Source organism: Aythya marila, assembly GCF_965140915.1.
Source record: "Aythya marila genome assembly, chromosome: 3".
NCBI lineage: Eukaryota > Metazoa > Chordata > Aves > Anseriformes > Anatidae > Aythya > Aythya marila.
The window spans coordinates 12027502-12053026 of NC_139044.1; the positions used below are offsets into that span (position 1 = coordinate 12027502).

Consider the following 25525-nt stretch of genomic DNA (forward strand, 5'->3'; position numbering starts at 1 on the left):
AACACCCATTCGTGCCCTCCATGGCATCTGTGACCCGGGGAAGAAGCCGTCTCTGCTGCTCTGAACCACGAGGGAAGTGGTGCTCTCTCTCCAGCTCTGCCAGCAGCCACCCTGCACAAGTCATTTCAGCAAGGAGAGGAGAGATTTACCCCCCAGTAAACCACAGGGAGGTCCTGAGCCCTACCGATGGGCTTTGCAAAACACACTGTGGAGTGAGAAGGGTGTTGAAGGGCAGGGAATAGCCAAACCACACAAAAACGCAAGGGAAATTAAATATCACTTATTTCTCCTCTCAAAGAGAAAGCCTTGCCCAGCTCAATGCACTTCCCCTTACAGGACTTCCCGTCCTGTCCCAGACCATGCATTCAAATAAAACTGGAAATGCATGCAAATAACAGCAGTCCGTGTGCTTCGACAGAAGCCCTGAGCTTTCGAAACGTAATTTACATGAAGGGAGACAAAAGGATTTTGTACTCTTTAGCCAAAAAACAGCCCAAGGTAAAAAAGGTGATTGAAAAGAAATCACATCCTGGCTGCAGGTAAATTATATTACAGACAGCTCGCTGGCCAACAGGAACACTTTGGACCGTGATACACAGCAAAACAAATTTAATTACCCCTAACAATCAGAGAACCTGTAAGTTTACCTAAAAAAATAGGAGTTGAGCTTTTAATTGTTTTTCGCTGCAGACACAAACAAAAGAGGCTGATTAACTTACTGGGCTCAGGAGGTAATTATTTTGCAGCAGATGCATCTGTAAGAGCAATCCTGTGACAGCTCCAGATTTAATCTGCCTTTGTTTTATGAAGGCCATCTGCACAAATTATTTTTTCGCCTAGATTTCAGGTTTTGAGATGAACTCTGCTCAGCCAGAATGCAAAACTCAATTACAGCCCCGTATCAGGATCTTGTGATGCTGGAGGGGGAGGCTGCAGACCGAGCTGAATGGAAGCTCCCAAGCTGAAAACAATTTAATTTCCTTTAAAAGAAAAAAAAAAGACCACATTCACCTTTTTTTTTTAAATATTAAAAAGATTAAGGAACAGATGAGCAGATTACTGAGCAAATATGAAAGAATATTTTTAAAGTTTTGGGTTTTAATTTTAACTGGAAACAAACTAAGAGGTATTTCATTAAAATGCTGTCTCCCAGCTATTGTGCTGTTTCATTCTGCAATGTTACCCGAAGAGCAGAGCAGCCAGGTAGCAATATGCTGCTGTAAACCCACAGACTTGGAAAAAGTGCTTAGCAAGACGCCAGCATCTGCACAGCAACTTTTCCAAGGCTGCTTCCCAAGACCCCTGCAGGCTGCGGCACCGATACCCAACTCTCCACGTGCTCTGGGGCAGCAGAGGAGAGGAGGAGAGTGCAGTGTCATCGTGCAACGAGTGTGAATCAGAGGCACCAGCAGAACAGACCGCAGGCTGAAGAGCTGCAGCCGAGAAGGTGAGGAGAGGCAGAGGCCAGCATAAAGTCAGGGCACAGCTCAAGGTGTTGGAGCTGCAAATTGGAGCCTCCAGAGCAGCGCCCCAAACGCCCTCCTGGGATCACCTGCCTCACCACGAGCTACTTAGCTGCAATCCAAGAAGCTGGCTCGCTGTCGTGCTCACGCTGTCTGGCAGAGCCTTTTCTTCCCCGTGGTTTTGCCACCACTCTGACCTTGACTGTGCCGAGATGTTCCTCCTCTCGGTGCATTCTTTGTGCTGCATTTCACCTAGGGCAAGGCTGGGAGGCAGGCAGCCTGCCAGCCCTCACCAGCACCCGTTTTACCATGGACCTCTGGAGTGGCTCAGGGTTGTCTGTCTGGCTTTGACACTGCTCCCCCCCAGCCAAGAGGCTTGCCATACTCAACCCAAGATTTGACTATGAAGGAAAAAAGCAGAATTGCAAGCAGAGTCTCCATAAAAGCAGAGAAATCTCTGAGGCAAGGCTCCAGCTCTCCCCCAAGCACCTATACCCACACCTCCCTGCCTGGAGCATCAATAGAAAATCTCAGCAGGTTTGACTTATCCAAATTCATCCACAGAACGACTACATCATCCACATCAAGTCTTCTCCAATGGGATATAGGATTTGGGGAGGCATCCACAGACTAAGACACTGTGCAAAATGAAGCCACCAGCATTTGCTTCCACGCTCTCCTGTGCGTGCACGGCATGGCCCCCAGCCCCCAGGGTGCTCTTTGCATCAAGGTGCAGCTACCGTACGACAGATGGTTTACTGCATCTCCTTTGTCTTAGGGTGTTGTGGGGTTTTTTTTGCCTTTAAGCAGGACTTAACGTGCACCAATGCCCATTTGGGACAGCGATATTTTTCACAGATTACACTGAGCTTCAGGGAATAATTCACATGAACGTTAGTGAAACCAGAGATGTTCCTACAAACACTCCCAGAGGACAACAAAGATAGTTTTGTGCAAAGTATTATAAAAAAGGACAAAGTAAGGATTTAAATCAACATAGTCATACAGATGATGCCATAACAGATGCAGAACTGAGGATATCAACCTCTTCTCTAATTTGTTAACAGCAGCAAGAAGAGGCAGAGACCATTATACTCACGTTTTACTGAGTTATTGGCAAACAGCTGTGGTTCTAGATACCATTTAAGGTCCATGAAGAGTTTGGCTCCTGTCTAATGAGTTATTTTCTGCAGTAGCACACAGTAATGGTAACAACATACCCAGCAAGACCGAGCAGCACCCGGATCCACAGTCATAGTCCAACCTTGAGAAGCAGCAGAAACCTCAGGGTGCTCCTCAGCACACCATCTCCTTTCCCATTTTGGTTCCTTGCACTGTCACAGCCTTACTCCCAGAGCCAAGGCTTGCTGAAACCAGAGGCAAACACAAAATGCCCTTCCAGGTGCGTTTCTCCAGAACAACCAGACTCCAAGTAACGTGTTCTAGACAGGTGAGCATCTGGAATATTGTGTTAATGCATTCAGAATCCCAACCACACACACACTTTATGATCCCTACAGCATTTATTCTCACAGCATTTCTGAAAGGCACAGAGAGAAAGCCTGGCAGGTAACACACCTTTGGCAAGCTGTCCAAGCAGAGTGCCTGCACTGCTCACCCAAGTTCAAGTGCTTGTCTGGTCCCTGAAGATGATGGGCTCTGCTTTCTGCTCCGGTGCTTGCTCTTTTATCACAGGTGGAAACAATACCGGGGCTAATGCACAGGGAGTGTAACTCTAAAGCAAGAGCCATCAGGGACACTATTGTGTCCAGAAGTGAAATCCAAAGGAACACGTTTGCTCCTCCGAGAGGAGCGCAACCAACCTGTTTTCAAGTTATCAGCAAACAGCACCTTACAGAAGGAAAACCCCAGACGCATTACCCAATATAAGAGCTTTCAGAGCAGGCGTGAAGCTCGCTTACTGTCTCATGCAATAGTCAAGGGAGAGAAGCAGATTCCTGCAGCAAGCCAGCACCTTGCTGGCTGAAAAAAGCTAGGGAGGTCTCTTTGAGAGGTGAAGGGAGGGCCCAGCTACTGCCTGGCAGGGTTTCAAGGAGCTTGAAAGATTCAGACTAAATCTGCTCACGGAGGCTGCTGAACCAAAGCAAGCTTCTTGTCTTCTCTCAGATTTGCCCACCCCATGGCCTTGGGACCACTCCGGTCTTCCTAATATCTACTCCAAGACTGCAGAAGCATTGAGATGAACAGGATCTTAAAGCACATGGAATTATAATATTTATAAGGAGGCCAAATTTCCCCCTAGTTACAAGCAGTTCAGCTCTGTAACACTATGTTCTTTTCTGTGGCTCGGCTCTAAGGAGAATTTGTGTCTAAATCTGACCAGTGCGTTCATTTAGTACCACTTTGGAAAGGCAAATTCTGGTTTTAGTGCACAGCTGAGACGAGATGAACTGGCAGCAAGGACTCCTGATAGATCCTTTGAGAAGGATTTATTTCTAAAACCATCTTGTTCATAAGAAATAGCCAGACTGGTTTGCCTTTTTGTTGTTTTTTGTGTACAATGAAGAGGGGGAAAACCATTGCTATGACCCCAGAAAGGCCAGATTGCAACACTACAACACAAATGCAGCCAGACACTGGCACAGTGGGTTGGTTCTATGCTACAGGGAGGACAGTTTTGGCAAACTAAGAACATAATGAAGTGAGTTACTAGTTCGAAGTATTAAAGCCATCCATGTGATGGATTAAAGGTGGACTATTGCCTATATACCATTGGATTTTCTATCATCTCAGTCTATGACCAACTCTTCAGTGTGGTGGACAGAGAGAGAGCAGTTGACTAATCCATGATCAGTCAGGAAGGTTCATCTAGAAAGGTTTCACTGCCAGGTATTGTTAACGTGGAGAAGTCATCGAGAATTTAAGCAACTGAGTATTTCATTTGTGTGGGAAGAGCAGAGGCAAAACCAGCATTTTGTTTCTGTGTGAAGAAGCGCATTTGCCAACAACGCGTGTTCGCCCTCTTTCCCCACGTGGCTTAACTCATCTGTGTGGGTATGAACTTCCCAGCTGTTAATTACAGAGCAGGGTGCTTCCATTCTGAATGTGAGATCCAACTTGCAGCCTCATTTTTGCTTTCATCCTCTGCGAAAGAACGATTCCTCCTTTTTAAGAGGAAAAAGAAAATGAAGAGTCAGAGCGGCCTGTTCAGAGCTAATAGCAAAGTAGGATAGCACAAAACCAGGTTCCTTTATATTCCCAGACTGCTGGGCTGAGGAGCACCAATATTTCCTCACACCCAACCTAACGCAGGAATGAAACCCACTGGCGCAAACTCGGTGACTCAGCCACTCGAGCCAACCTCACTCCTGGAATGCTGCCACCGGCTCTGCGGATGATTCACACCCTCGCACATGCTATTAGACAAGTGCCTCATATAAAATAATAATTAGCCCCAATAACAAGCATCCTACCACACAGCACTGGTGCAGCCCAAACTGGATTTTCGCGAACTATTTTATTTCGCATCTTCTGCTGCTTTCATTACGTTTTAATTAAAGCTGCATCAGGAGAAAAATTAACCTCGGAATAACCTCATTAGACATCCGGAGGAAAAGCAATGTAGAGCAACGTGAAATTCAGCAGGGACTGCAGATGGTGGATTTGTAAATCAGGCTCTGCTTCAATTCAGCACTTGAGCAGACAGCTCACCTCTTCAAGAAATTACAACTGAACGAGAAGATGCCATGAAGTGGACCCCACTTGTGCCACACCATGACCAGGAGTGCAGATGACAGATTTCTCTGCAGTCTTTATGCAAAACATTTTTTTTTAATTGCAAAACTCAGAGCAAGTTAATACCATGGAGAGCACAAAAAGTCTTGGGGCTAGGCACTGGGTCAATGCATTATGGGCTGCTTCTCTACTCCAACAGTCCCTTTCCTTCAGCTTCCCTCCTGCTTTTGGGCAGGTTATCCCAGGAATTAATGGCACTGCTGAAGGCAAGAGTTGTACCCATTAAAACACTGGCATCAGCTTTGCCATCTGCACAATCAGAATCCTTCTTCCTCCTTTCTAAAGGGACAAGGAAGAAGTTTTTTGCCAGGCAAGATGAGATCACAAGTGTTTCTAGTCCAGGATGGCCCCTCCACGTGTGCTGGGTGGCAGCAGGGCGATGTGGTGATGGGGATACGTGTGTGGGACCTGGCACCTCCAGCCAGGCAGCGATTAGAACAGGCTGTGAAACGCCACGCTACGTATTCGATATCTCAGCAATGTGTGTGTCAGCAAGAACTATTTGACTTCGATCATTCTTATTACCCAAATCAGCGTATAACCCCCTTTTCTTAACATTAGCAAGCTCTGAGCCTCGATGATTTCCCGTAGCACTGAGTTTTGTCATCTAATCACCTGCCGGGTAAGAAAGTGCTGAAGATTGATTTTACTGTCTTTCCTTTTCCTCATCTTCTAAGCATGCAGATACTTCTCTAGATCATTACTATTCTCCGGACTTATTTTTTTCTTCCATACAAGTTTTGCGTAATTCTTTGAGATAGATTTATACATACCGAATGGATCACTAGGTCACTGCCAGAGCCTTGATTCATCTAGAAGATGTTAGTGTACCTGTTTTCCTGTACTTACTCTTTTCTGGTTCCTTTTGTCTTGTCTTTTTGAATTAAAGCCAAAAACTTTTCCTCTCAGGTATCAGCAGGCTGTTGTCCAAAGGTAGGACCTCCTATTTTCGTGGCAAACCCAGCTAACTTTTGGAACAAGATGATCTGTATAACACAGGGAACGCTATTTTCCTAACAGTCAACCTGAAAAATGAAACCTCCACTTACCTCTGCCCACCAACGACCACCAGAGCACAGCTACAAGTCCTTCAACGTGCTGAAAAGAACAGCGAGCAGCACATAGCACAAAATATTGTCGTTTGCTTGCCAGTGCTTATTACGGCAGTAAATAACCAGCTGCCTGCTACTCTTCACATATAACCTCAGTGTGGAGGCTCACTGTAAACACAGAAGCACTGCTCAGCCTGACAGCCTTCCATCTGTCTGCGGAGGAGATTTTATAGACGGATATATGTGCATGCGTAAGCTCACCGAGGAACTTAGCTACTGTGAAAATCCCCACCAAGTGACACCACGGAAGGGGGCTGTGATGAAATGAAGGAAGCAATGGAGGCAGGAGGGCTCCAGGATAAAAATTCATGGCCTGTAACCCACACTGATGCTGAATCACAGGGCTACGCTGGTTTGTTTTAAAAAAAAAATATATTGTGGATGATGAAAGTGTGCTATATTTTGTACTCACAGTCTGCTCCTAAAGGGTTCTGAGTCACTATTTGGTGTGCCTTTATGCTGCAGTCTCGTCAGCTGCACACCAATGAGCTCAGTTAAGCAAAACAGAGAAACAGGCAAAAAAAAAAAAAAAAAAGCCTGGATTAAGTCACACACAACAAGTTTAAATCCAGTGCCAGACTGCCCACTTATGCCATTTATTTTTGTGATAGGTGCCTGAGCTGTGAGGCTTTAGGAGTATTCAGTTGGACCTGACCCACGTGGCGCAAGCTGCAGTAGACGCAAGGAGCCATTAAGAGCTGCACAAGAATTCAAGGGCAGAGACTAAACTACATGGAAGAGAGCAGGAAACAACTTTGCAGGGATCCCCAAAAACCTCTAGCTCATTTTTCTAGCATCCAGTCACACCGTATGCCTGAGAAAAAGTCTGAATGATGGAGATGGGTGCAGCGAAAGTCTCCCATTGAAAAGGAGAAAGCCAGGCTGGGCAAAAAAAAAAAAAACAAAGTAAAAACCTTGCTAATACAGTAACAAGGAGACAGCCTTCATTACTGTACAAGCTCAGTGCCCAGGCCATGCAGGTATTTCACGTAGGCTCATAACTTATCTCACCGACATTCAGACGAGCTCAAGAGATATCCGTGTTTGAGCACGTGGTGCTCTGGCACACGTTGCTTACATAAGCTGTCCCTGTAAATTGGAAATGAAAGAACATCCCTGATTATTTATTTATGCAGCTCCGGGAGGCTGTTTGCTATCTCAGCAGTAACCCTGACGGGTTACATAAAAGCAGGGGCAGAGCAGGAGGAACTCGTGCACAAACATGCTCAAACACGGGGCACGATGCAAACCACTGCCTTTCCACGGGGTGCAGCAGAAGGTACAGCTTCTCAGCAGGAGCAGCGAGGCCAGGTGCAGGGCAGGTGAGAGGCAAAGGGAGACATCCCCCAAAGAGGCACACACTAGAGAAAATCAGAAATGAAAGGCACTGCCAGCAAAGCAGTAAGTTTAAGAGAACAAAAATGGAAACAACAGCTTTTAAAAGAGACTTGGGGAGTCCCATTTGTTATCTAAGCATATGACCAGAGTATTAAATCTCCCTCTAAAGCACAAATGCTCCTCACAGCTGGACCACAGGTGATGCGCCCCGAAGCATCTGAGCAAATGTGCGCTGCATGAAGCTCAGAGACAACTGGAAGCCCTGCAGCATCCTTACAGGGGGGCACAGCTGCATTTCAGGCTGATGCAGCTGCACTGCGCCCCCAAATGCCCAAACTAACCTGTGCCAGGCACACGAGAGGAATAACCCGGCTGGCTGGGGATGGCTCCCGTTGTTTTCCAAGGCCATTTGCTCTTTCTGAGTGTTCTGTCCCAACCAGACACATCCTTCATGATTTAAATTGGGATTTTAAGCCGTTCTCGCAGAACTTGGCCACCCACACACGGAGCGATGCAGCTGACAAGCTGAGAGACCCAAGCATGCTCTGCAGACAGCAGGGAATGGTAACGGCAGCTTTACATAACGAGGTTATCGCAGCCACTTCGTCTTCTGCCATTTGCTGGCTGCTCAGCGCCGACACACACGTCTTGGGGCACTTCTGCAGGATCTGCACTGCAACAAGACCGTAACGCTGAGCTGCACAGAGCAGCTTTATTGTAAAATAAAGGATCCAACATCTTAGGAGACCCACAAAAAAGACTAATGAAGACGAAAAGACCCCATCAAGTGTCACGGAAACAGGAACAGTCACACCCCCATACAACTTCGTCCAGTTATTTCACTGGCCTGAGGATTCAAGGCATGCATTTTCATTTTTCTTCAATGAAAAGAAAAAAAACAAATGTCCTGGTTTCAGTTAGCACAGAATTAATTTTCTTCCTAGTAGCTGGTGGAATGCTGTGTTTTGGCTTAGGATGAGAAGAGTGCTGATAACACCCCGATGCTTTAATTGTTGCAGAGCAGTGCTTATACTAAGCCAAGGACATCTCAGCCTTTGCTCTGTCCTGCCAACGGGCAGGCTGGGGGGTGCAGTAAGAGCTGGGAGGGGACAGACCCAGGACAGGTGACCCAAACTAGCCAAAGGGGTATTCCATACCATCTGACGTCATGCTAAACAATATATAGGTGGCTAGCCGGGGGGAGGGGGCCGGACTGCTCGGGGTTAAGCTGGGCATCGGTCAGCGGGTGGTGAGCAATTGCATTGTGCATCACTTGTTTGTACATATTATTAGTAGTAGTACTATTATCATCATTGTATTATTATTATTATTATTATTATTATTATTATTATTATTATTATTATTATTATTATTATTATTTTCCTGTCTTATTAAACTGTCTTTATCTCAACTCACGGGCTTCACTTTCCATTTCTCTCCCCCGTCCCAGAGAGGGAGGGGGGAGGGTGAGCGAACGGCTGCGTGGTATTTAGCTGCCAGCCGGGTTAAACCACGACAGTCTTTTTGGCGCCCAACGTGGGGCTCGAAAGGTTGAGATAACGGCAGATCTGACCAGAGTGTGTTAAAATAAAATTGGTATAAGTATTAGACCTGCTTAATAGTCACTTGTCATAATGCTGATTGCTTTAATCTCAACTGTGCTGCGCCTGTTTTCCAAATTGAGTATTATAGCACGTTATTTTCCGTATGTGCTCTCTGTCATGTTGTTTATCCTCTCCGGGCCCTGGTTTCAGACCATTATGGTACTGTGTGTTGTATCAGTGGCTTATGAGATGATGAAATATCTGGCCATGACTCTAACCTGGTATTTGTACTCAGTAACATCTTCGATTCTGTACTTTGGAAACTGTATTTTGGAAACTATTAGCAATTGTATCTGTTGCCTTTTTTCATTAGGGAGTCAATCTGTGGAGGGGAAAGGGGAAGATAATTTTTCTTACTTGATCACTCTCCCTTTCTCCTTCACCACCCCTGTACCCTCCTTGATCACTCTCCCTTCCTCCTTCACCACCCTCTTATCCTCCGAGTTTATTACAATAGCTCTCCAAGATATTGAATATTTCTGGAATACTCAGAATACCATAGTCTTGTTGTTCTGCCTCATGAATGCACTTCAGATTCTGCTTAAAGTTAAACAACTACTTATGAAGCTCATCCGGAGATCTGCCCGGAGGCAGTATAGTTGTGGGTGGCAGGGAGTATGGGTGGATATGGGCAGGCATCTAGAGCAGTTAGCACCCCCAGTGTGTTGGAAATTCACCCCTGAACAATGGCAAAATCCTCAAAAACTGGCAGAATGCTTGAAAAAAAGGTGTAATGATTCTGGCAGTTCCAAAGTAACACAAATCATTGTAACGTGCTGGGGCCTGGCTCATGCCTATCGAGCTGCCATTGATACTGCTGTCAACTTAGTGACAGACCCTGCGGCCACTCCAAACCCCTGTGGCAGACCCTGTAACAAAGTCAGAGAAACGAGCAGTAGCAGTGCAAGCTGCCCCTGTAGAGAAGGTGAAAATATGGTATAGAAATTCAAGTCGTTTAGAACGCAGAGAGTCTTCTGCCAATCCAGGTAAGGCTTCTGCCAAAACTAAGTATAGAGATGACGAAGATGATGACGACGCTGGGCCGTCAAGGATTCAGGAGGAGGAAGATGAGGATGCCGAAAGAGCAACAGTAACTACCCGAAGCCTAAACGAGCGCGAGCTACGAGATGTGCGAAAAGATTTTGGTCGCTGTATAGGTGAGCAGCTTGTCACCTGGCTGCTCCGGTGCTGGGACTCTGGAGCCAATTGTGTGGAATTAGACGGCAGGGAAGCCAAGCGGCTGGGATCCCTTGCTCGAGACGCCGGCATTGACAAAGCAATTGCAGATGGAGCACGACCCACCAGCCTCTGGAGGCGTCTCCTCTCAGCTGTGAGGGAAAGGTATCCCTTCAAGGAAGATATTTTATGTCTACCAGGCAAGTGGACCACTATGGAGAAGGGAATCCAGTACCTGAGGGAATTAGCCGTACGGGAAGTGATTTATGAGGATCCAGACCTCAAACAAACATCCACAGATCCAGATGAAGTCAAGTGTACACGACCCATGTGGCGGAAGTTTGTACGGAGTGCACCATCATCATATGCCAGCTCATTGGCAATAATGGCCTGGAAAGAGGATGAGGAACCCACAGTGGGTGAAGCGGCTAAACAACTCCGGCAGTACGAAGAAAGTCTCTCCTCTTCCTTACAGGCCTGCGTCTCAGCTGTGGAGAAACTTTCTGAAAAGGTTCACCAACTTGAAGAGAATCTATTGTCCTCCCCACCTGAACCAACCAGTGCCCACCGACCAAAGGAGAACACTTGGGAGAAACTTTCTGAAAAGGTTCACCAACTTGAAGAGAGATTATTCTCCTTCGCACCTGTACAAAGCAGTGTCTCAGCTGTCAGGGGTAGGCGTTCACCCACACAAGGAAGACGATATGGTGGGTACTCACCCCGTGCCACCCTGTGGTTTTACTTACGAGACCATGGAGAGGACATGAGAAAGTGGGATGGAAAATCTACCGCGACCCTAGAGGCACGGGTACGTGAGTTGCAAAAGAAAACAATCAGGAAAAAGGGATTCTCCGAAAAGTTTGCTGCTCCAACTTCCAGCAGACAGTCCTTCAAACACAGAAACGAGGAAGATTCTGACCAGGATTAGGGGGGCCCTGCCTCCAGCCAGGGGGAGGAAAGGGACAATCGAGTTTATTGGACTGTGTGGATTCGATGGCCTGGCACATCACGCGCACAGAAGTATAAGGCTTTAGTAGACACCGGTGCACAATGTACTATAATGCCATCGAGCTATAAAGGACCAGAGCCCATCTATATTTGTGGAGTGACAGGGGGATCTCAGCAGTTGACTGTATTGGAGGCTGAAGTGAGTCTGACTGGGAATGAGTGGGAGAAGCACCGCATTGTGACTGGTCCGGATGCTCCATGTATCCTTGGCATAGACTATCTTAGAAGAGGATACTGCAAGGACCCAAAAGGGTTCCGGTGGGCTTTTGGTATTGCTGCCTTAGAGACAGAGGGCATTAAACAATTATCTACCTTGCCTGGTCTCTCAGAGGACCCCTCTGTTGTGGGGTTGCTGAGGGTCGAAGAACAGCAAGTGCCAATTGCTACCACAACTGTGCACCGGCGGCAATATCGCACCAACCGAGACTCCCTGATTCCCATCCATAAGCTAATTCGTCAATTGGAGAGCCAAGGAGTGATCAGCAAGACTCATTCACCTTTCAATAGTCCCATATGGCCAGTGCGAAAGTCTAATGGCGAGTGGAGACTAACAGTGGACTATCGCGGCCTGAACGAAGTCACGCCACCACTGAGTGCTGCAGTGCCGGACATGCTGGAACTTCAGTATGAACTTGAATCGAAGGCAGCCAAGTGGTACGCCACAATTGATATCGCTAATGCATTTTTCTCCATCCCTCTAGCAGCAGAGTGCAGGCCACAATTTGCCTTCACTTGGAGGGGAGTCCAATATACTTGGAATAGGCTGCCCCAGGGGTGGAAACACAGCCCTACCATTTGCCATGGGCTGATCCAGTCTGCACTAGAGCAGGGGGAAGCTCCTGAACACCTGCAGTACATCGATGACATTATTGTGTGGGGTGACACAGCAGAGGAAGTTTTCGAGAAAGGGAAGAAAATAGTCCAAATCCTTCTGAAAGCCGGTTTTGCCATAAAACAAAATAAAGTCAAAGGACCTGCACGGGAGATCCAGTTTTTAGGAATAAAATGGCAAGATGGACGTCGTCAAATCCCAATGGATGTGATCAACAAAATAACAGCTATGTCTCCACCAACTAACAAAAAAGAAACACAGACTTTCCTAGGTGTTGTGGGGTTTTGGAGAATGCACATCCCAAATTACAGTCTGATTGTAAACCCACTCTACCAAGTAACTCGTAAGAAGAATGAGTTTGAATGGGGCCCTGAACAACGACAAGCCTTTGAACAAATCAAGCAGGAAATAGTCCATGCAGTAGCCCTTGGGCCAGTTCGAACAGGACCAGATGTAAAGAATGTGCTCTACACTGCAGCCGGGGAGAACGGCCCCACCTGGAGCCTCTGGCAGAAAGAACCTGGGGAAACTCGAGGTCGGCCTCTGGGGTTTTGGAGTCGGGGATACAGAGGATCTGAGGCCCGCTATACTCCAACTGAAAAGGAGATATTGGCAGCATATGAAGGAGTTCGATCTGCTTCGGAGGTGGTCGGTACTGAAGCGCAGCTCCTCCTAGCACCCCGATTACCGGTACTAGGCTGGATGTTCAAGGGAAGGGTCCCCTCTACGCATCATGCAACTGATGCTACATGGAGCAAGTGGGTTGCACTGATTACTCAGCGGGCTCGAATAGGAAACCCCAGTCGCCCAGAAATATTGGAAGTGATCATGGACTGGCCAGAAGGCAAATACTTTGGGATATCATCAGAGGAGGAGGTGGGTCGTGCTGAAGAAGCCCCACTGTACAACCAGTTGCCAGAGAATGAAAAGAAATATGCCCTGTTCACTGATGGGTCCTGTCGTATTGTGGGGAAGCATCGGAGATGGAAGGCTGCTGTATGGAGTCCTACGCGACGAGTTGCAGAAGCTGCTGAGGGAGAAGGTGAATCGAGTCAGTTTGCAGAAGTGAAAGCCATTCAGCTGGCTTTAGACATTGCTGAACGAGAAAAATGGCCAGTTCTCTATCTCTACACCGATTCATGGATGGTAGCAAATGCCCTGTGGGGATGGTTACAGCAATGGAAGCAAAACAACTGGCAGCGTAGGGGCAAACCTATCTGGGCTGCTGCATTGTGGCAAGATATTGCTGCTCGGGTAGAGAACCTGGCTGTGAAAGTACGCCACGTAGATGCTCATGTGCCCAAGAATCGGGCTACTGAAGAACATCAAAACAACCAGCAGGTGGATCAGGCTGCTAAGATTGAAGTAGCTCAGGTGGACCTGGATTGGCAGCATAAAGGTGAATTATTTATAGCCCGATGGGCCCATGACACCTCAGGCCATCAAGGTAGAGATGCAACATACAGATGGGCTCGTGATCGAGGGGTGGACTTGACCATGGACGCTATAGCACAGGTTATTCATGACTGTGAAACATGTGCTGCAATCAAGCAAGCCAAACGGTCAAAGCCTCTTTGGTATGGAGGACGATGGCTGAAATATAAATATGGAGAGGCCTGGCAGATTGATTACATCACACTCCCTCAAACTCGCAATGGCAAGCGCCACGTACTTACAATGGTGGAAGCAACCACCGGATGGCTGGAAACATATCCTGTGCCTCATGCTACCGCCCGGAACACCATCCTGGGCCTTGAAAAGCAAGTCCTATGGCGACATGGCACCCCAGAAAGAATAGAATCAGACAATGGGACTCACTTCCGAAACAACCTTATAGACACTTGGGCCAAAGAACATGGTATTGAATGGGTGTATCACATCCCCTATCATGCACCAGCCTCCGGGAAAGTTGAACGATACAATGGCCTGTTAAAGACTACCTTGAAAGCAATGGGCGCTGGGACGTTCAAAAACTGGGATACGCATTTGGCAAAGGCCACCTGGTTAGTCAATACTAGGGGATCTACCAACCGAGCTGGACCTGCCCAATCAAACCTGTTACGTACTGTAGATGGGGATAAAGTTCCTGTAGTGCATGTAAAAAATATGCTGGGTAAAACAGTCTGGGCTACTCCTGCCTCAGGAAAAGGCAAACCTATTCGTGGAATTGTTTTCGCTCAGGGACCTGGATATACTTGGTGGGTGATGCAAAAGAACGGAGAGGTCCGGTGTGTACCTCAAGGAGATTTAATACTGGGTGAGAATAGCCCATGAACTGAATTGCACCATGTTAAATAGTATATTATACTGTATGTTATCACTACCATGATTACTATAGGTGACTAATTAGAATGTATGGAAAAGAGTGTAACCTGAGCATGACATAAATGGTATGGAATAAGGGGTGGATAGATGTCCTGGTTTCAGTTAGCACAGAATTAATTTTCTTCCTAGTAGCTGGTGGAATGCTGTGTTTTGGCTTAGGATGAGAAGAGTGCTGATAACACCCCGATGCTTTAATTGTTGCAGAGCAGTGCTTATACTAAGCCAAGGACATCTCAGCCTTTGCTCTGTCCTGCCAACGGGCAGGCTGGGGGGTGCAGTAAGAGCTGGGAGGGGACAGACCCAGGACAGGTGACCCAAACTAGCCAAAGGGGTATTCCATACCATCTGACGTCATGCTAAACAATATATAGGTGGCTAGCCGGGGGGAGGGGGCCGGACTGCTCGGGGTTAAGCTGGGCATCGGTCAGCGGGTGGTGAGCAATTGCATTGTGCATCACTTGTTTGTACATATTATTAGTAGTAGTACTATTATCATCATTGTATTATTATTATTATTATTATTATTATTATTATTATTATTATTTTCCTGTCTTATTAAACTGTCTTTATCTCAACTCACGGGCTTCACTTTCCATTTCTCTCCCCCGTCCCAGAGAGGGAGGGGGGAGGGTGAGCGAACGGCTGCGTGGTATTTAGCTGCCAGCCGGGTTAAACCACGACAACAAAACAAATTTGGTGGAAAGGTTTCAGTTGTACAGCAGCTCTTGTGCTCCAAAGTGATGGGAAACTTTCACGTGTACACCAGCACGTTTCGTGGCTGCTGTCATTGTACTATGGCATCTCCTGCTGCTCCCACATACTTGGTTTTATTGTTCTTGTTTAGATGAATACCAGCACGAAAAGCCCTGCCCAACTTTTACGGGGACAGAGATGTCCCAAGATGAGAGACAGGGCTCATGCTGGATCCAAACAACGTGCCAACACTAATCAGCTTCCGTGAAAAAGCAATGTGCTGCAATAAAATGGTGTTCCAAGGTGACAGGGAAAGAGGAAGTGCTGGCCAGCACCCACCAGTGCGTGAAATATTCCCTCCATCACTCCCATTGCTTCCCAGGCCTTCCCGACCAACAGGAACATCAGGATTGTTCCTAGAGCTTCTCGGCTTTGAAATAACAAAAAAGAATAAATCAAACCTAGAGACAGATTGAACAACAAAACCCCTTTTCCATAGGATCTACCTCTCCTTCAACCTCACAGACACTTGAATCTCCTATTTCCCTTTCCTTTTCTATACTTTTTTTCACCTCATATCCCTTCTATTGACACTTCAGCATCCCTGCACAGAGCCACAATATTGCTGAAGGGATGGAGTCAGGCTAGGATGCAGATGAGGCTCTCTGCTAGAGGGCTTTCCATCCTAACCACGGGAAGAAATGGTTCTCCTTGCCTGTGCAAAGCTCCTCGCCTGAGTGAGCAGCAGGTGGTAAAAACAGTCCCTGGGCAAAATCAAGCAGATGAGGCAAAGCAAGGAATTTCTCTTGTAAAATTCAAGGGAATCTGATACAAAGAGAAATTCCTTGCTCGTTTCAGATGGGAGCCCAGAGGGCGGCCATCCCAAGCGGACCTTCATCTTACAGGGGACCATTAACTTCAGTCAATGCTTTTCTCCTTCCAGCAGCATCAGTCCGCTGCCAACATCTGACATCCAGTTGCTCCAGGACAGATCCACCTCCACTGATGACTCCAAGGAACAGATCTAATGATTTTGGAAAAGCTGAGTAGAACTGCAAAAAAAACAAGTCTTCAACACAGAAAAATCTCTGTACTACACACTCAGCTAAAAACCTATTTACAGCAGCCATTAAGGAGGAACCCAAAACAAGGATGAGCTTTTTGGCCACGTCAGCACTATATTCTAGAGCTTTGCATAGCCACGAGCATCTGGCTGCCATCCCAGCCTGGTATCACCCTGGATCTTTGTCAATAAGAAATCTTCTGGTCTTCTTTTATTTGGAAGTTCTTCTGTGCCCCCACAATATCCAATGGCAGCACGGTGGTTACAAGTGACAGCTGCAAGGCCCAGGCTTTATACAGCCTAAACTTTGCTCACTCTTCTGTAAAAACCACACTTGGATGGTTTCTGCTCCTGACCTACAATTTTCCATCTCAAAGGAGTCCGCATTTGCACTTCAGAGGGTAGAAAATGAGTCATAAAGAACTGAACAAAGTCTCGTTCTCTGTCATTTGCGTCCAGGATTTAATTCCTTTTTTTAAAAAGCTAAGGCTCAGTGAGCAGCCTGGGAAGATGAAATCGCATTGGCATACGTACGTACAAAATTGCCTCGCAGCCACCTGAGTAACAATTGCCACAATGAAATTACTGCAGCTGGAATTGGATTAGGTCACAACAACGGACAAACACAGATAGCTGCAACGAGAGAAATCAAAGCCCGGGATTGCAATGACAGTTTAGATCAAGATAAGGGAGAAAAGGCCCACAGGGAGTATTACACCACTGCCACGGAGCGAGGTGAGATGAAAAGAAGAGCCCCCAGTCCCCGAGGTGTGCAGACAGCTCTGTGTGCCTCTATCTGGCACTGACAGCACAGCTGGAGCTGCAGCAGGTCAGCCAGGTCCCCTCTCACACCACAGAACCAGTAAAAAATTAATGAGACCTAATATATGTCACACACACACACACACACACATATATATATACATATATATCTTCACATATGCCCTGCATGGCCTCTTTATGAATCAGATCATCCGTAGTTAACAGCCAGGCTGCTGTCAGTGCAAGGGAAGGCATCCATAGTCACTCGCCTCCAGTAGATGGAGCTTTAAGAAAGGCTACAAACACATTATAATCATGAAATGAGCTATGTTGTGACCTGAAAGCAGGTACAGCCCTCACACAGCCTCTTTTCTGAAAGGCACACCACTAATGGCCTGCTGTCATGGCATTTGATACAGATACAGGTTGACCCTCCTCCCTCGACATTCAGTAAATCCCCACACTTGCTTCCGAAGCAGGAGCACATTTCATTTCCTGAACCTGGCTCGTAGGCCTGCCTGACCTTTGTAAATCACTAAAACACCGTCTTCACATTCTCCTTTTGCCATTTCGAAGCCTAAGCCGGACCCTAGAGCCTCACAACCAGGAAAAACCAGAAAAGCACCTCGGAAAACACAAGGACTACAAGCACAGCAAACATCAAAGGCAGGTGCTGAGCAAACATCTCATTGAGACCTGTGCCAGCAGGGCTTTGGAAGCAAAGCCAATAAAAGCCATGAAGTTTCCCAAAATAAATACCCAGCAATAACACTTGACTTAGGATCAAGCTGAAGACGCAGCACACGGCAGAGGGGAAGGGGATGACATTTAGGGTTTCTTATCTTTAATTATAGGTGGACAGAGTAAATATTTCCATGCTGTTTTGATGACAGCAGGTTGATGGCCATGCGCACACGATGGAGGAATGCGGGGGGAAAACCACCGTGGTTTAGCACTGAATAGATACAGGAGTGAAAGCACAAAGGCACGGGATGTTACAAGGGAAGGAAAGAAGAGAGCAAAGCATGCGAGCAGACTGCAGTGAGCGAAAAGACCAGGAAAAGAGCAAAAAGACAACTCTGACCTACCTGCAGAGCTCCTGGACTTGTACTACAGCCAGTAAGAGACCTTTCAAGAGAAAGGTCTCATTTTCAGATCACTGTATTAACTCAGGCACAGCTCAGTGCCCTGCAGGGAAAGCCTTTCCTTCCTCTAACACGGCTCTCAAAGCAGGGAGGCAGTAAAACCACCAAGCAAAACGATGCACAAAGAACTAGGAGCAAGGACTACAGCAGCTTGATAGGCTGCTCTGAGCCATGTCACAGACATCACCCTGTGCACAGTTCTTGCCCCACGTCCCTAGAAGATCAAAGAAAAGCTGGAAAGGACACAGTAAGGGACAGACCAAAGATAGCTCAAGTCACAGGGTGGCTTTTCAGTGACATAAAGATCTAATACACTGGGCTTCTTTAGCCTGGAAAGAATTCTACAGAGAAAGTGTAGGATGTCTGTAAGGCCACAAATGGTTTGGAGAAGGAATCAGCAGCCATCAGTCACTGGTTCTCAACCCGTAGGAAGATTCAGGGGAGCCAAGGGAGTCAAAGACACACCGCCAGTGCTCCCCCACAGCCCCACTCCCACATGGTGAAGTGGTGTCCACAAAAAGTCAGACAAATTCCTTGAAGGCCCATTCATCAGGAGCTACTGACACACTGATGTGTCTGTGGCTCCTAGATCAGGAGTCCTGGTGAGCTACAGGCTTGCAGGGATGGGATCCCTTCTGCCTGCACTGCTACCTGCTGCTGAAGACAAGGAACAGCTCAAGGCATCTCCACTCTGACCACTCTCATACAATCATGTCCAGTATTTTATGTCTTCAAGATGCTGCCTGTTCCATTGTGCATCTACTCAAACTGACAAACCTACATAAATCCAAAGTTGACTCATGTGAGACCTGTTCAATCAGACGGACACCTCACATCTTCTCAGCAAGGGGGTTCAGAACTTGCACATGAGGATTTGGAAGCATTTAAGAGCAATTTCCACTAAGTGAATGGTGTCTGAAAAAAAGTACAATAACCCCACACACTTCTGCACACAGGAAAACAAAAGCATCACTAAACAAATATTTTAGTAACGTAAGGGATGCTGAAATGTGCATCCAGTACCTAAGCCTTGCCTTGTACAAACATTTGGCAGCTCAGCATCAGGGCTCTAAATCACGCAGTGCACCACAACCACCCCACATCATCTTTGTGACACGTGCTCTTTACATTTAAAATTGGAAAATAACCCGGAGTTACAGGCTACTTCAGAAACACAGCTTGTTCTCGATGGTGAATGGGACTAACGTACAACCTGACTCACGCCTTGCTGGTTCTGTTGGAGTACTTACTGTTCCCTGCACTTGTTTCACCTTCTCTGGCCAAACAAGCACCAAATGAACTTCCTTCAAAAGTTTAAGAGAACAATTCTCTGTACCTGGCTCGGGGAGGTGCACAGCCGGGCTGTTCTGTTATCCCAGAGGAAGGACAGAGCCTCCCCTGTGCTCTGCAGCACACATTTTAATGAAGTAAATACTAATGGTTTCGCAAAACCAGCTGATTTTCACAGAACATAGATGCACCCTGAGACACTGAAATCTGCAAGGCAAGTCACGTGCCCCAGTTTTTCTTCCCTTACTTATAAGGACAGTGCTTTAACTCTCCTTAAAATAGGATTAGTTTTCTTCTCCAGTCTGTGCGGAATAAAGCACCAGCTTTGTCCCATCCAGGATTTATTTTTGGCTGGATGCTTTATATAACAAGCCTGAAAAATTCATTTACAAAAGATGCAGAGACCTTCAGAGCGGTGCTGAGCACTTCGTTTTGTGTCATGCAGTTCCCCTGAATTCCTTTCATGTCACGTAGCATGAATTCTACTTTGCAGCTTCGTTCAATGCTCAGCAGAACCGTGCCACAGAGTTAACCCTGCAAAGCTCACTGAAGCTGCAGAGTTACCACACCTGTGGGCCTGGCCACGACTTCAGAGGAGCTGGATAAATTCACATCAGCTGAGCACCTGCCCCACTGGATCACCAGGTCTATGTAAAATTTAGGATCTGGAACTTCTCACCATTGTTTTCTATTGAAAAGCATGGATTTTTAAGAAAAAAATAAGATTTTGTTTATATTTGAGTGTACGTGGTTAGAAATCATAAATAAACAAGTACGTATTCTTGCTTGAACACGGGTGCTTCTTTGCTTTTGCTAAGCTAAACAAATCACCTACCTTGACAAATAAGTTGATGCTGACACCAGTATCAGGGATGAAAGAAGAGTGAGCTGCTAAAAACAGAACCTTTGGGAAGGCAAAGAAGTGACAGCTGCATGCAAAAACCAGCATAACCACCAAGCTTTAAAGACTCCTCATTCTCCTAACAGACTCAGATCCTGGTATGGCTCTAATTGTAATAGACAGATGTAGGAAGGCTATTCCCAGACAAAAATATTTCACCTACTGGCAAGATAAGCCACATAATGCCAAGAATCACAAACTAAACAGTGAGCAGCCAACACTCCTACCTTGGGAAAGGGTTAGCATCTTTTCTCAGGTGCAGGCAACTACCACAGGACTGAGCTCGCTACATGGCATACATCTGCACCAGGGGAAAACAAAACAAAAAGTCTTCAGCCCATCAGCTCCAAGCAGGCAAGGTTGGCAGCACCATAAATAAGTCACAGTGCTCACTAGAGGGCAGCAGGAAACAAAGCATAACCGGTGAAAATCCAGGAATTCTCAAAACAGGGGCCGCAAGCTTCAGCCACTCAAAAGCAGCTCTGCACAGGTCATCTACCTAGAAAAACACAATTATTTCTGAAGGTGCTGGGGCTCCCAGTTCAATTGGAAGCGCATTTGCAAGTGGAAAAACGTTATCTTCCTGCAGCCCAGGATGACTTTTCATACTAGCACAAACCCCCTTTGTACAGTACCCTCAGCTTCATCTTCACATCAAGCCAAAAAGCAAGATACCCTTTGGGCAGCTTCTATCTCATGGGTAAAGGGAAACTGGCAGAAGTTTCTGTATCTACAGCAGCCAGAAGTACAAGAAAAAGCCTTGTTTAGCACAGCTGTGGCTCCTTCTGAAAGTGATTCAGAAGATCACATATGTTTGGGATATAAAGAGCTAACACTGACCCCTTAAAATGAGACCTTATATAAAAGTCTTCAGTCTTCTGGCTGTCCTCAGCAAGGGCAGACAAAAAACCATTCTGGAAATTCTGCTACTTTTGGAAATTGCAGCCAAGCTGTCATTTCTATACCAAACAATGAATGAATACTCCGAGTTCTGGGCTGAACTCTATCTCCAAGCACCCGTCAAGTGCCAGCCCTGAAAGGTTGCTGCTGACATGAAAAGTACAGCCTGCTCCTTTCATTTTCAGCTTCTACGTCAGCACTTGTGCACAACTCCCCTACAGAAAAAGCAGAAACCATGCCAGGCTTCTTCAGTAAACACAACCCAGCTCTGCAGAAGAGATTAAGCAACTCTTGACAGGCAGGTAGACACAGTAAACAGAGGAGAGCATTTAAGGACACATCAGAACACATGCACTGACATTAATGTGACTCCTCGGTTGCTAATAAAAGACACCACCACTCGCTGCAAAGCTAAGCATGTAAATTCGGTGGGTATGCGCAGTGTTTTTTTCAGAGAACTCACAATTGCCTACAGAGCTGAGAGCTGTGTTAGTCTGGAAACCTCTGCTTTGATTAACACGTGGTTGACTAAAAAATAAAATAGTCCAAAACCCATGATTGCTTTTATTTTTTTAAACTGGGATATCATCTTGATCAGGTCTGCTCGCCTCAGGATTTTAGCACAGTAGCAGCAGCAGCACCACAGCTCAGACACACCCGTTTCACCCAAGCCTTTCTGGATCCAGGCCATGGAGAAATGCTCTTTGGTTCCGCGCCGTTTCCCCCATGCCCTCACCAGTAGTTAAGCACAGCCTGTGTTTGAAGGAAGCCTCGGAACAACATCCATCAAAAGGAACATATAGCCTGGCTCCCCACAGGGGAAAAGCAATTAATACCCTAACATTACTTTTTCCAGAAGCCACCGCTCTGGAAAGGCTGTAACCCCACATGAAAGGCAGGGCACGCTGCTGACTGCTCCGTCTTGCCATATTCCTGTGCTGCTGCCAGCAGGAGCAGCTGTCCCCCCCATCTCAGCCACGCAAATATTCTTGTGGCTGCCAGTTGTGGCCAGATTCCCTGAGCTGCCTCCTCGTGGGGCTGCCTGAGCAGCAGTGCCAGCGCTAAAAATGAAGCAGGAGCAAGAAGCAGGGCTGGTTTGGGATCCTTGCTGTGTTTGAGAGCTCGCAGGAGCCTGGGGAAAATAACCAACATCTGGGCTCAAACACAAAGCAAACTGCAAGAACAGAAGTAGTGACTTTGGAGATGGTAACTAAAGGTTGAAAGCCTCTATTTGCATTTTTCTGAGAGCTAACCATTATTGAGAGCCTCTCCTATCACACACTGAATTATTTCTGTCTCCCTGCTCCCCCCAATTGCTTCAGTATCCCTCCTTCCTCTTCCACTGTCATCCTCCCCCATTTTCTTCTTTCCTGTGACACCACATTTCCCTCCCATCTTTCCCTTCCCCTGGGTGACCCCCTCTACCCACCCATTCTCCTAAGGACGGATCTTTCTCACAAACTTTTCACGACAAAGAAAAAGAGACTGAAGGAGAAGCTGCAGGACACGCGAGGAGGATCATCCCTCCCCGCTCTAGCCAACAGCCACGCAGGCAGACTGATGCAGAATAGAAACACCATAAATAATGAATGGGATTTCTTTTCTAATTATTTTCCAGCATAAGGGGGTGTATAAAAAAAAAAAAAGAGGCAGACCAAAAATTCACCGATCCAATTTAATTTTCTCAGCTACATAAACACTTGAGCTCACAACACCAGTCGGCTAAAAGCACGCTTATCTGTTAGGAGAACACAGCCCTCGCTCCCACACTAATCCTGAAGCCATTCATCCATGGATATTAGGTATTCAGACTCAGATATTCAACAGTTTTTCCACAGGACCTCTCTGTTCTTGCCTCGGGATACCTGCTATCCTGAGGCTCTGTTTCCCTGACTAACGGGAACCACCTTCTGCTGTCACAGGTGATGCAGGCTCTCCAGATTAATAACATCTACCACTAATGACTCAGGCACTAGGCATACCTCCGTGTTCACCTCCGACTCCCGGGGCTGGGATGGCACAATATTTTGGTCAGTCTCAGTCCGGCTCGTGGCAGCCGTCAGATAACCCAGCTTGTGCTGTCACTCTGCTGCTCTGCTAAGGAAGCTGTCACATGCCCGGAGACCCAATGGCCTTTTGGAAGTGCTTTTGAATCAGAGGAAGATCCCCACCCCTAAAATACTCTTTCAAGTCTGATGAGAAGACCCATTACCCACACTGTCCAAGCCCCAGAAGAGTCTTCTGATCACACAGCTTACAGGGCTGCAAGCTATAGCCACAACAGATCCCGATTTATTTTATGCCATGGAACAGTTTACAACATGAAAACAAACAAGCAAAGGAGCTCCCTTGCCCAAGACAGAACTTGCCTGTAAAAGTCTGCCAAAGGCAGATTGTTTTTAAAGGACTCCTGCTTTTTGCTGCTACGCTGACCAAACACAATGGATTAGAGCTGAGGTGTGCGTAACAGTTTGACACTTATAAAAAAGAAAGGAATGGGAATGTTCAGAGCACCAGCTGGGTCTGATGTGACACTTGGTTACTTCACCACTAGGAGCACAAGGTCAGGAACCTTTCTACACTGCGCATCCCACAGTTACCACAATTGTGTTTGTGGTTTTTTTCCAGCTGTGAGGTGTCTCCAAAACAAGCGATGAAGGAGAAGGCTCCTAAGCCCATTCTGCCCTTCTCGGTACATCTGGAATCCCTGAAAATAGCAGGGGGTGTTGGAGACAGCAAGGGTGAAGGGCCTGGCATCACAGCACACCTCGGTACCAAGCTTTAGCAACATACTCCACGCTGCCATCAACCCACCCAATGCTATCATTTGGGCTGTAGGCTGCGTATCTTCATTTCCACAAACGCCACCCCTACTATGCCCCAGCCCAGCCTTAGGACGGAGGAGTGGCCATAACGTTCTTCTCTGCATCCCATTCATCAAAGCAATCACATCCAGGTGCCCCGAGACACACTAAAGGGTGTTTGAGCAATTAAGCTGCCCTACACGTTGTGGTAACTGTCTCACAGCTCCCAGAACTTCTTCATACCTGTGACACAGGGCTTGTGAAATCTGAACAGACAAAAGCCCTCCAGCCTGTCCCACCGTTACAGGAACTTCCCCATCCTCACGAGAGAGGAAGGAGGCTTGCTCAGGACATTCTTCGTAGTGGTGGTCAGCACACTTACTCACAAAAAAAAAAAAAATGCAAAACCTGAAAGCAGACTTCATTATTCTTCTAATGAGATATGGATCGTGGCTTCACTGTAAGAAATTTGCAATAGTAGCCTAAGACACGTGACTTCCTGGTCCACAAAGGGAAACCAAGCAAGGATTGGTATCTAGTATTTGCAGATTTTATCACAGGTTCTGGATGTCCCACAATTAAGAGGTGAAGACAACTGCGCTAGCAAGTAGTGAGGATTGACTGAGCTAGACTAGTTTGGTTGATCCCACTGCTGCCCTGTTTAGCATGCTAAATACCAGTATCCCCACTGTAAAAAGAAACTAACAACAGAAAAAAACCACCTCATGCATTTAATTCCAAGCAGAATTCTTGATTCTGCAAGGCCAAAAGAAGCTACCTGGTGCCTGAGGATGACAAGGCACCAAACTCTACTTTTACACTACTTAAAACTACAAAGGAATCAGAAATATTATCAGCCACGTTACACCTGCTCAGCCCGCAGATTTGCCTTGACAAACCATCTTCTCACATTATTTGCGATCAGATTCACCCACACAACATTAAACATAATTACCACACCCCTGCCATATATTTGTACTGGCTGGGCTGAGGGGTGTCTCTGGGCCACTGCATTTTGATTTAACACTTCTTGCCGTATATTGACACTGGTGAGGCTGAGGGATGTAGTAATCAGAACGTCACAGACATCAGTTGATCCCACATATGCCAATACTCCTGAGAACCTGGTGTAAAATGCTATTTCTGCAGAAATCAGCCCCCTCTGAATAAAGGAACTGCTGCCTCCCAGAGCTGAACTGAAGCAGCTCCTCACATTCGTGTCTTAGCACCAGCACACATTCTCTCTTGTATTATTCAAGCAACAGGCTACAAAGGCCATGTCTTGAGCTCATTAGTGGAAGATACGTGGTGAGCACACGAAGAGAAAAAGGGAAGAATTGGCGTTGATTAACA

General features: G+C 46.7%; 1 protein-coding gene across 3 annotated transcripts in view; it reads right to left on the reverse strand.

Annotated features, from left to right (window-relative positions):
• SHLD1 (shieldin complex subunit 1) overlaps nt 1-25525 on the reverse strand; it is a 46592-nt gene that overhangs the window by 14192 nt on the left and 6875 nt on the right. The window lies entirely within an intron of this gene.